The sequence below is a fragment of the Lissotriton vulgaris genome, chromosome 1_1, assembly GCF_964263255.1.
Source record: "Lissotriton vulgaris chromosome 1_1, aLisVul1.2, whole genome shotgun sequence".
In the NCBI taxonomy this organism is placed as follows: domain Eukaryota; kingdom Metazoa; phylum Chordata; class Amphibia; order Caudata; family Salamandridae; genus Lissotriton; species Lissotriton vulgaris.
Window position 1 is genome coordinate 1370996454 of NC_141685.1, and position 8694 is coordinate 1371005147.

At 41.3% G+C, this 8694-nt stretch overlaps 3 non-coding genes across 3 annotated transcripts; all 3 read right to left on the reverse strand.

Annotated features, from left to right (window-relative positions):
• Positions 1–2040: 2040 nt before the first annotated feature.
• Positions 2041–2112, reverse strand: TRNAH-GUG (transfer RNA histidin (anticodon GUG)). The gene has a single exon. It is a non-coding gene; the product is annotated as a tRNA-His (tRNA).
• A 1289-nt stretch (positions 2113–3401) lies between these two features.
• TRNAS-AGA (transfer RNA serine (anticodon AGA)) lies at positions 3402–3483 on the reverse strand. Its single transcript has one exon. It is a non-coding gene; the product is annotated as a tRNA-Ser (tRNA).
• Positions 3484–7924: 4441 nt separating this feature from the next.
• On the reverse strand, positions 7925–7996 carry TRNAH-GUG (transfer RNA histidin (anticodon GUG)). Its single transcript has one exon. It is a non-coding gene; the product is annotated as a tRNA-His (tRNA).
• Positions 7997–8694: the final 698 nt, after the last annotated feature.

Consider the following 8694-nt stretch of genomic DNA (forward strand, 5'->3'; position numbering starts at 1 on the left):
CAAATCTAAGAAAAGGGAAAGAAAAGACTAGGAAAAAACACAGAAAGAGCTTGTAGATGAAATTCTCTTCCAGGAACAGCAGGTTAAGAGAAATTACACAGGGAGCAGTTAAGCTTGTAACACGGGGGAGAATAGAAAAGAAAATGCAGTTTTATGAAGTGTGTTTGCCTAATCCAGCTAGCACTTTTATTTTATTTCTCTATTTGCTTCTTTTATTGGTAAAGTAAGTTTCAAGTGCATGCACAGGTATGACCGAGAGAGCCAGGGTATAATAATTTGAAGCGTTTGCACCAGCGCTAATGAAGGACGAGAGTTATAGCAAAGATATGAAAGGGGGAGCGATAATAAATATGTGATATGGCAATAGTGACACCAAAATAAGCCACCTATTTATAAAGCTGACATGGAAGAAATACTATAGGTTAACTTCTGAAATTGTAGCCGATGTTAAAAAGATTCTCGTTGTCGGCAGGATCCGAACCTGCACGGGGAGACCCCAATGGATTTCTAGTCCATCGCCTTAACCACTCGGCCACAACAACTGACTGTGAGGCATGTGCACATAATTGTATGCAAGTTTTCAAGGTGTCCCACAGCAAATTCCTGATATTTTGCAATGCACTTTTTAAAAATAATGTTTTTTTCAGCAGGCACATTCTCTCCTAAAAACAAAAATTGCATGCGTATATCTCTAGTTTGGAATACCATAGGCTTGCATGCATACTCTCATGGGTCACTCAAGTTTTTTGGACCCTACTGCACTCTGTTTTCGTGCTGCTTTTAGTATATGGCCCATATTACAGAAGTCTACCATCTTTGAGTATTTGAGGCTCCTTTGTAAGTGCTTTATATTTTTTCCTTGAAGAGCTATATAATAAAGGGGTCCGGGAAAGATTGCATTTATGGAAGATAAAAGAAGGCCCACTTGTCTCACCAAATGCTGTAGAGAAACCTGATGTTTTACTCATGTTATCCTTAGTTCGTTTTTGTTAGACCTTGCATTCTTAAGGTGGTCCCAACCCCACCTTATTGCTTTTCACCTCCGCATTTTGCTGTATCTTTTTGTTGGCCTTAGGACTCTGATCACTTTATCGCTACTAATCAGTGCTGAAGTGCACGTGCTTCTTCCCTAATCATGTGTATAATTGGAGTACACCTGACTGACAGATTTAATTTACTTGAAAGCCCCTTGTAAAGTGGTATACCATATACCCAGGGACTGATTGTGCCGCCGGAAGAAATAGCATTTCAAACCTGTCTCAAGCCTGCTACTACAGTGCCTGTGCTGCAGTGTACTGCCACTTCGACTTGGCATTTAAAACTACTTGTCAAGCCTTAAATTCCAATTTTATTACATATCAGTAACCCCTAAGGTAGGCCCTAAGTAGTCCTAGGGGCATCATGCTATGTAAGTTAAAGGTAAGACATGTACTGTGGTAGTTTGTATGTCCTAGTAGTATCAAACAGTCTATTACATTTTTCACTACTGTGAGGTCTGCCCCTCTCATAGGTTAGCATTGGGTATTCCCTTATACTTTTTGGGGGGTAATTCCATATCAGAGAGGAGAAGCTTTATTTATTTATTGATAAATCCCATCTACTGGTGAGGTTGGATTTAATCTTACTATTGTATAAATGCCATTTTTAGAGAGTGAGCATTTCTCTGCACTTACTGCTCTATTTGCATGTAAACCTGTCTTCAATTGACGTCTGGATTGGGCTGCGAGACAGCTACATATGTGCATTCCCTGTAGACAGCCACAACACAGGTCACTCAACTGCAACTGCATTCATCTGCATTCTGTTTGGCCTGGGGGAGAGCTCCGCTCCCCTTACCGCAAATATGTTAAAGAACGATAATTTATGTCAGTAAGTACAGTATACCTACATCTTATAATCATGTGTGTTTAAATAATTTGTCGTTAGATCGTTTAAATATTGAAAAGGATCTGTTTTTAATAGACATTTTGCAAAAACAACTGGTACATTTGGGAATTCTGTAAAGGAAAAACCCAACTGCCGTGACATTGCCAACCACAACGCCATGACTCGGATTCGAACCGAGGTTGCTGCGGCCACAACGCAGAGTACTAACCACTATACGATCACGGCGAGCTACTTGGGCTCAATAACGTACAGTGACATGAAGAAATTATAATTCGGAACACTCAGGGCTACTCCTGTGATAGGCTGAATGTGTTCATTGCTTCCTCATTCCTTATACAAAGGTTTTATCTCCTCAGTGGTTGATAGGCTGAAACCGTTTCCTGGCCGCCTGCTTGTGAACTGGCAGGAGTCAAAGTCCACACATACACTGGCGGGCCTGTGATGGGACACCAATGCAGAGAAACACACCTAGCGCAGATATTCTATTCTGTTTATTAGACCTGCATCTCCCCTGTACCTCCTCAAGCCATCTGTATGTGAAGCAAGAAAGAGTTAAGGAACGGTCCATCTACACTTTTATTGGGAGGATGCTGCCGTGAGCTCCTCCCAGCTAATCACACAAACAGCAGTAAAGCAAGATAACTACACAGTTAATGGGGACTGCATGGTTAGGTTTTTGAGGAATTATTGAAACTGACCTCAGTGACCCATAATCAGAGCTGTGGCTAATGACTGCATGCCTAATTATGATGAAGCAAGCACCATGGCTCGTAGGGGCCCCACAACACACTTTTCTTAGCTCATTGAATTAAAGTATAAACTTCTGCCATGTGTGAGTGGTAAAGGCTTGTTAATTTTGTTGCTTTTCCAATTCACGTTTGACAACAAGACGAAGGAACATTGGGGCATCAGACGCTTTGGAAAGTAGCCACCAACCGCAGAGAAACAGAGAAAGAGGGAAAAGACAGTATGAGGTGTGGAGAAAACAGCAGCAGGTACAAGGAGCTCAAATGAGATTAATGGCGCCTAAATAGAGCACGTAAAGGAACAGTTACAAATCTAAGAAAAGGGAAAGAAAAGACTAGGAAAAAACACAGAAAGAGCTTGTAGATGAAATTCTCTTCCAGGAACAGCAGGTTAAGAGAAATTACACAGGGAGCAGTTAAGCTTGTAACACGGGGGAGAATGGAAAAGAAAATGCAGTTTTATGAAGTGTGTTTGCCTAATCCAGCTAGCACTTTTATTTTATTTCTCTATTTGCTTCTTTTATTGGTAAAGTAAGTTTCAAGTGCATGCACAGGTATGACCGAGAGAGCCAGGGTATAATAATTTGAAGCGTTTGCACCAACGCTAATGAAGGACGAGAGTTATAGCAAAGATATGAAAGGGGGAGCGATAATAAATATGTGATATGGCAATAGTGACACCAAAATAAGCCACCTATTTATAAAACTGACATGGAAGAAATACTATAGGTTAACTTCTGAAATTGTAGCCAATGTTAAAAAGATTCTCGTTGTCGGCAGGATTCGAACCTGCGTGGGGAGACCCCAATGGATTTCTAGTCCATCGCCTTAACCACTCGGCCACAACAACTGACTGTGAGGCATGTGCACATAATTGTATGCAAGTTTTCAAGGTGTCCCACAGCAAATTCCTGATATTCTGCAATGCACTTTTTAAAAATAATGTTTTTTTCAGCAGGCACATTCTCTCCTAAAAACAAAAATTTTATGCGTATATCTCTAGTTTGGAATACCATAGGCTTGCATGCATACTCTCATGGGTCACTCAAGTTTTTTGGACCCTATTGCACTCTGTTTTCGTGCTGCTTTTAGTATATGGCCCATATTACAGAAGTCTACCATCTTTGAGTATTTGAGGCTCCTTTGTAAGTGCTTTATATTTTTTCCTTGAAGAGCTATATAATAAAGGGGTCCGGGAAGGATTGCATTTATGGAAGATAAAAGAAGGCCCACTTGTCTCACCAAATGCTGTAGAGAAACCTGATGTTTTACTCATGTTATCCTTAGTTCGTTTTTGTTAGACCTTGCATTCTTAAGGTGGTCCCAACCCCACCTTATTGCTTTTCACCTCCGCATTTTGCTGTATCTTTTTGTTGGCCTTAGGACTCTGATCACTTTATCGCTACTAATCAGTGCTGAGGTGCACGTGCTTCTTCCCTAATCATGTGTATAATTGGAGTATACCTGACTGACAGATTTAATTTACTTGAAAGCCCCTTGTAAAGTGGTATACCATATACCCAGTGACCGATTGTGCCGCCCAAAGAAATAGCATTTCAAACCTGTCTCAAGCCTGCTACTGCAGTGCCTGTGCTGCAGTGTACTGCCACTTCGACTTGGCATTTAAAACTACTTGCCAAGCCTTAAACTCCAATTTTATTACATATCAGTAACCCCTAAGGTAGGCCCTAGGTAGTCCTAGGGGCATCATGCTATGTAAGTAAAAGGTAAGACATGTACTGTGGTAGTTTGTATGTCCTAGTAGTATCAAACAGTCTATTACATTTTTCACTACTGTGAGGTCTGCCCCTCTCATAGGTTAGCATTGGGTATTCCCTTATACTTTTTGGGGGGTAATTCCATATCAGAGAGGAGAAGCTTTATTTATTTATTGATAAATCCTATCTACTGGTGAGGTTGGATTTAATCTAACTATTGTATAAATGCCATTTTTAGAGAGTGAGCATTTCTCTGCACTTACTGCTCTATTTGCATGAAAACCTGTCTTCAATTGACGTCTGGATTGGGCTGCGAGACAGCTACATATGTGCATTCCCTGTAGACAGCCACAACACAGGTCACTCAACTGCAACTGCATTCATCTGCAATCTGATTGGCTGGGGGAGAGCTCCGCTCCCCTTACCGCAAATATGTTCAAGAACGATAATTTATGTCAGTAAGTACAGTATACCTACATCTTATAATCATATGTGTTTAAATAATTTGTCGTCAGATCGTTAAAGTATTTAAAAGGATCTGTTTTTAATAGACATTTTACAAAAACAACTGGTACATTTGGGAATTCTGTAAAGGAAAAACCCAACTGCCGTGACATTGCCAGCCACAATGCCGTGTCTCGGATTCCAACCGAGGTTGCTGCGGCCACAACACAGAGTACTAACCACTATACGATCACAGCGAGCTTCTTGGGCTCAATAACGTACCGTGACATGGAGAAATTATAATTCGGAACACTCAGGGCTACTCCTGTGATAGGATGAATGTGTTCATTGCTTCCTCATTCCTTATACAAAGGCTTTATCTCCTCAGTGGTGGATAGGATGAAACCGTTTCCTGGCCGCCTGCTTGTGAACTGGCAGGAGTCAAAGATCACACATACACTGGTGGGCCTGTGATGGGACACCAATGCAGAGAAACACACCTGGCGCAGATATTCTATTCTGTCTATTAGACCTGCATCTCCCCTGTACCTCCTCAAGCCATCTGTATGTGAAGCAAGAAAGAGTTAAGGAACGGTCCATCTACACTTTTATTGGGAGGATGCTGCCGTGAGCTCCTCCCAGCTAATCACACAAACAGCAGTAAAGCAAGATAACTACACAGTTAGGGGGGACTGCATGGTTAGGTTTTTGAGGAATTATTGAAACTAACCTCAGTGACCCATAATCAGAGCTGTGGCTAATGACTGCATGCCTAATTATGATGAAGCAAGCACCATGGCTCGTAGGGGCCCCACAACACACTTTTCTTAGCTCATTGAATTAAAGTATAAACTTCTGCCATGTGTGAGTGGTAAAGGCTTGTTAATTTTGTTGCTTTTCAAATTCACGTCTGACAACAAGACGAAGGAACATTGGGGCATCAGACGCTTTGGAAAGTAGCCGCCAACCGCAGAGAAAGAGAGAAAGAGGGAAAAGACAGTATGAGGTGTGGAGAAAACAGCAGCAGGTACAAGGAGCTCAAATGAGATTAATGGCGCCTAAATAGAGCACGTAAAGGAACAGTTACAAATCTAAGAAAAGGGAAAGAAAAGACTAGGAAAAAACACAGAAAGAGCTTGTAGATGAAATTCTCTTTCAGGAACAGCAGGTTAAGAGAAATTACACAGGGAGCAGTTAAGCCTGTAACACGGGGGAGAATAGAAAAGAAAATGCAGTTTTATGAAGTGTGTTTGCCTAATCCAGCTAGCACTTTAATTTTATTTCTCTATTTGCTTCTTTTATTGGTAAAGTAAGTTTCAAGTGCATGCACAGGTATGACCGAGAGAGCCAGGGTATAATAATTTGAAGCGTTTGCACCAGCGCTAATGAAGGACGAGAGTTATAGCAAAGATATGAAAGGGGGAGCGATAATAAATATGTGATATGGCAATAGTGACACCAAAATAAGCCACCTATTTATAAAACTGACATGGAAGAAATACTAAAGGTTAACTTCTGAAATTGTAGCCGATGTTAAAAACATTCTCGTTGTCGGCAGGATTCGAACCTGCGCGGGGAGACCCCGATGGCTTTTTTAGTCCGTCGCCTTAACCACTCGACAACTACAACTGACTGTGATGCGTGTGCACATAATCTGTATGCAAGTTTTCAAGGTGTCCCACAGCAAATTCCTGATATTCTGCAATGCACTTTTTAAAAATAATGTTTTTTTCAGCAGGCACATTCTCTCCTAAAAACAAAAATTGCATGCGTATATCTCTAGTTTGGAATACCATAGGCTTGCATGCATACTCTCATGGGTCACTCAAGTTTTTTGGACCCTATTGCACTCTGTTTTCGTGCTGCTTTTAGAATATGGCCCATATTACAGAAGTCTACCATCTTTGAGTATTTGAGGCTCCTTTGTAAGTGCTTTATATTTTTTCCTTGAAGAGCTATATAATAAAGGGGTCCGGGAAAGATTGCATTTATGGAAGATAAAAGAAGACCCACTTGTCTCACCAAATGCTATAGAGAAACCTGATGTTTTACTCATGTTATCCTTAGTTCGTTTTTTATTAGACCTTGCATTCTTAAGGTGGTCCCAACCCCACCTTATTGCTTTTCACCTCCGCATTTTGCTGTATCTTTTTGTTGGCCTTAGGACTCTGATCACTTTATTGCTACTAATCAGTGCTGAAGTGCACGTGCTTCTTCCCTAATCATGTGTATAATTGGAGTATACCTGACTGACAGATTTCATTTACTTGAAAGCCCCTTGTAAAGTGGTATACCATATACCCAGTGACTGATTGTGCCGCCCAAAGAAATAGCATTTAAAACCTGTCTCAAGCCTGCTACTGCAGTGCCTGTGCTGCAGTGTACTGCCACTTCGACTTGGCATTTAAAACTACTTGCCAAGCCTTAAACTCCAATTTTATTACATATCAGTAACCCCTAAGGTAGGCCCTAGGTAGTCCTAGAGGCATCATGCTATGTAAGTAAAAGGTAAGACATGTACTGTGGTAGTTTGTATGTCCTAGTAGTATCAAACAGTCTATTACATTTTTCACTACTGTGAGGTCTGCCCCTCTCATAGGTTAGCATTGGGTATTCCCTTATACTTTTTGGGGGGTAATTCCATATCAGAGAGGAGAAGCTTTATTTATTTATTGATAAATCCTATCTACTGGTGAGGTTGGATTTTTTCTTACTATTGTATAAATGCCATTTTTAGAGAGTTAGCATTTCTCTGCACTTACTGCTCTATTTGCATGAAAACCTGTCTTCAATTGACGTCTGGATTGGGCTGCGAGACAGCTACATATGTGCATTCCCTGTAGACAGCCACAACACAGGTCACTCAACTGCAACTGCATTCATCTGCATTCTGATTGGCCTGGGGGAGAGCTCCGCTCCCCTTACCGCAAATATGTTCAAGAACGATAATTTATGTCAGTAAGTACAGTATACCTACATCTCATAATCATGTGTGTTTAAATAATTTGTCGTTAGATCGTTTAAATATTGAAAAGGATCTGTTTTTAATAGACATTTTACAAAAACAAACTGGTACATTTGGGAATTCTGTAAAGGAAAACCCAACTGCCGTGACATTTCCAACCACAATGCCGTGACTCGGATTCGAACCGAGGTTGCTGCGGCCACAACGCAGAGTACTAACCACTATACGATCACGGCGAGCTACTTGGGCTCAATAACATACAGTGACATGAAGAAATTATAATTCGGAACACTCAGGGCTACTCCTGTGATAGGCTGAATGTGTTCATTGCTTCCTCATTCCTTATACAAAGGCTTTATCTCCTCAGTGGTTGATAGGCTGAAACCGTTTCCTGGCCTCCTGCTTGTGAACTGGCAGGAGTCAAAGATCACACATACACTGGTGGGCCTGTGATGGGACACCAATGCAGAGAAACACACCTGGCGCAGATATTCTATTCTGTTTATTAGACCTGCATCTCCCCTGTACCTCCTCAAGCCATCTGTATGTGAAGCAAGAAAGAGTTAAGGAATGTATTTATTTATATTTATTTATAATTACATTTGTTAAGCGCGCAGCTACCCGGAGGTTTCCCGGCGCTAAGGCAAACTGAACGGTATAAAAGGTGGGAGGAGTATTAAACCATAAAGTTAAGTGTTGAAAAGCCAAGTTTTAATTCCCTTACGGAATGTCAGAAAGCAAAGTTCAGAACGCAAAAGTTGGGGTAAAGAATTCCATAAGGAAGGGGCCAGCAGGGAAAACGAGCGTCCTCCCATTTTGGCTCTGTTGATACGCGGAATCATAAACTTGTTCTGCGTGGAAGACCTGAGTGTACGGGGGGGAATATATTGCTGCACCAGAGCAGAGAGATAGTGAGGGGCTCTACCAGTCATGA